This window comes from Rhinatrema bivittatum, chromosome 13 (genome assembly GCF_901001135.1).
Source record: "Rhinatrema bivittatum chromosome 13, aRhiBiv1.1, whole genome shotgun sequence".
NCBI classification, from domain to species: Eukaryota; Metazoa; Chordata; class Amphibia; order Gymnophiona; family Rhinatrematidae; genus Rhinatrema; species Rhinatrema bivittatum.
This window is the reverse complement of record NC_042627.1, coordinates 72662352-72666389: the sequence shown is the minus strand read 5'-3', so window position 1 is coordinate 72666389 and position 4038 is coordinate 72662352.

Here is a 4038-nt window from a genome sequence, read left to right as displayed (position 1 = left end):
TTTCAGATACAAAGATATCAACTGGTGTGTTAACAAGATATAAATGAATGTCATAGGTTATATTTCTGGTATCGTATATTATATGGTGTAAAGAGTTTTTTTCAGATTATGAGACCCCTCGTTGCATAACATACCTCAACTATAGCGATTTCAGATTTTTTCAGTGGTTCACTAGTGTGGAGATAGAATAGTAGCAATCAGTCCAGTATCTAAGAAAACCAATGTTAATATACAGAATTCCTACTAAAATACATTTAAAATGCTGCATATTAAGACAACTTATAACAAAAACTGTAAGAATTATCACCACAGAATTACTGAAGGTGGATCAAAATAAAATATGCAGTTTTAGAATACATGCAAATACAGTGGCTTTGTGCTTGCTAAGCATTAATCCTAATTTCAAAATTGAGTTTGTGTAACAGACCAAAAAAAAGTACACAGTGCTCATATCTTCAAAAATTACCAGTCCTTTATTTCACAAAGAGCAGGCTTCAAGCCTAGCTTGAAAATTAGTTGCAGTCCTAAAATCCCCTTCCTTTTCTGCAATAATGATTTACATAAATGCTACATGAGTTTGAAATGAGGCACATAGCATTTATGGACAAATTGAACATTCATATTCATGAAATGTTGCCTTCAACTGAGCGCGCCATTTTGCCCTAAGATCTACGCCATTTTAAAGCACCTTACATCAATCAGGTTAAGTGTACATGCAGTAAAAACTCCCAATTCTAATTATCTTAAAGCACACTACTACATAGTAAAAACAAAGCCCTTTAAATGAATAGTATCTGCTAATTAACTGTATAAAATGAGTAAACAAATCTTACCATGTTAGTAAAAGAAGGGTTTCTACAATTCTTCTGTAGAAAAGTCAGCAGTGATATTGGCCAGTGTACTGTCACCTTAAAATAAAGTTTCTCAATTGGTTTGTTTGTTTTTTAATCAAACACAAAACAACTTTACTCATGAATGCAGTTAAAAAAAATTCACTCTAAAGGACATCTCAAACTTAGCACATTTGTAACCTTGTAATCTCAAAACAGAATTTCATATCTGAATGTATAAAATGTGAACTCAAACTTTTTACTGCATCAATAAACAGTGAAAAATAAAAACTAGTATTCAAAACTGAGAACTTGCAAGCTGCAAGAAGACTGTATATTACATTATATGAAGACTGTAAATTCCAAAAATAAAAAATAAAAAAATAGTGTTTTACACATGCACAACTACCATAAATGTATACTCTTCACATACAAATCTAAATAAGATGCACAGAAGAGAACTGCAGTTTGAGGCTAAATTGGATAACTATAAAACAAATTGTTTTAACTTTTTTCATCTTAAATATCTTATTTACAAAGCAGGCTTTCCCCTAAAAAGACAACTTTGCTTTTAAAAATGTTCATACTACATTATCCAGCCACCAAACTCTGTATTTTTATGTTCACATTCCTAGTCCCCACAATATTGAAAGCTAGTTATGAAATATGCAGAACTTATCTAATTCACTAATTTTTTTAATGTAAACTTCACAGGAATTTATTCTATTTTTGAAGCACTATTAAAGTTATATACACCATTTGAATAATAAAACAAAATAGCTGTTAGGAGCAAATCAGATATTTTGGGGCTAAAAGCAGAACCTATTAACATTTAAGGTGTACTAACAAGAGACAGTATATATACCTACAACTTCTTCAGTGTATATTAAAGTTGATCTTGTCTTGTCCAATCCTCCTTCTGTGCTCTCACCCCAGTTAAAGTAAATTGAGGTGTTTTGGGGTTTTTTTAATGACACAGCTTAAGATAGACATTTTAGTGGATTACCGTTTTCTTCAAAGTTTTCTCATGTTAAAACTATACCATTCAGTGTTAACCTTTAATTCTTATACAAGGCTAATTCTTCAAGAACACGGATGTTAATTGCAATAAATATTTGGAATTACTGCTCTGTTATAAAGCTTGGATAATGGTTCACGGGTAAGTCAAATAGTGTCCCATTTCCTCACCTTCATTTCAAACTATGAATCATATTTACCATCTATGTACACTACTGAAGTTCAAAGATTTGATATTGAAACCTTTTCATTTTGGGAACCAACACTGGTACATAAATAACTTGATGTTTTTTTTTGGGGGGGGGAGAAAGAAAAAAGGGGTAAATACAGCTACACATGCAATACATAGTCCTACATATTAAACTGGATAAACAAAAAATGATAATTCTTTGCAAACAATATTGATAGGGGAAAAACCACCAAACTGAGACAAGCATGCATAAATAGATGAAACTCTAGATAAAGACAAACATTTAACCTGAGTCTGAATAAAAGATTTCAGTAAATTCAGTTCAATTGTGCCTCTCAGCCCAGTCAAGTAATGAACTGAATTCTGCTTTCAATAGTCTTCCACGATAAACACCAAGATCTGTAAATTCTGCATTTAAAACTCTTTTCCTGAAAACAGGAAGCCTTGGGTGTTGAAGCTTTGAAAATACACCACCACAACCTTGAAGTTAGTTTTCAAAAAAGTTTTTTGGTTTTTTTTTTTTTTTTAAATGAAAAAGATAATATTCTAGAAAGTAGTCGTCAAGGTACTGTATTCTCAAACCTGTATTTTGCATAATGGCTTGGAAAGAGTTAAAAGCCAACACCCAAAAAATCTCCAAGTTCGATTTTTAAAAATAAACTTTGTCGTGTAGTTCATTAAAAAATAAAAATGTAGGCTGTGCACTGTACAATACAGCAACTTCAAATCGGAAATCTAAAGTTAAAAAAAAAAATAATAAAATGCTAGGACGGTGTTCAGTTTATTAAACTAAACATTTTTCTTTGCTCATCAAGAATATTTAAATAAAGCAATAAAATTGCAATGATCACTATGAGAATAAGTGCTTGGTTTGCTAGAGTAAAAAGACACAACGCCAAGTGTGCCAACGTCGTTTTTTCGGGGTTTGGTTTTTTTTTTTTTATTTTCCAAAAGCTGTTTTCATATCAAAAAGTTTTTTCCCCCTTTCAATAATCTGGAAAGTAACATTCCTCTAGACCAGCTGAGGGATTTTTTAAAGGCCACGCTTTAAAAGTCCAGTGTTTAAAAAAAAAAATAAGCCTTGTTTTTCAAGCTCTCAAGGACATTTTGTTTTTTTCAAGGACAAAGGACAATAACAGCCATACTCACCCTTTCTTCCCACCGTCTTTTCTTTGGAAAAGACTTTAACATCTTCTTCCAGGCTTCCCCGGTCGGACCTTGCCCTGTTTCCCTACATCCTGAACTGCTAGGGGGCTTTAAACTCCCACAAAAAGTGAGTTAACGGGGGGAGGAAAAAAACATTGCCTTTCCTGGCTGAGTCCCCACATAGCCATTTTTAAACAAGGCTCTGATACTGCTACCTTTAGCCACCATATTGGACCGAGCTCAAGTCTCTCTCAACAAGCCTTCCCCGTCCCTCTTCTTTCTACCCCCTTCTTTCTAACTTCGGGGAGTCCGCCCCTCCGGTGCGGGCTGCAGCTGCGACCCCCGTTTTTCGCCTTCGTCCCGAACCGTCTCGGCGCTAGCGGCGCGCGCTGCCTTCTCCCTTCCGTCTCTGCCATTTTGTGCACAGGCGATGGGCGGGAGAGGAGGGGAAAGCGCACGCGAGCGACACTCCACGAGCGCGAGCCCCTTCTGCTCAGCCTCTGCGGCGCGGCCCTCCTTTTTTTTTTTTTCCTCCCACTGCGGACAGCGCGCGAGACAAACCCACAACTGCCGAAACGTCAACAGGCTGCGCGCGCACCTCCCCGCCAAGCCGCCACTGGTTGCTAAAACCACTGACGTAAGGTTTCTGACAGCACCCAAGCACCACCCCGCCAAGTCCCTGCCCGTCGCTCCGCGTTGGTTTCCGAAGGCCTGAGCGCCTCATAGGTGGCTGCGCTTTCGCTATAAACGTCATTAGTACCGCCCCAAAACAGCCTTGACTTTACTCCCCTTCCCCCCCCCCCCCCCACACACATATAGCACACTGCGCGTGCGCAGATCCTATGCGCGGTGAAC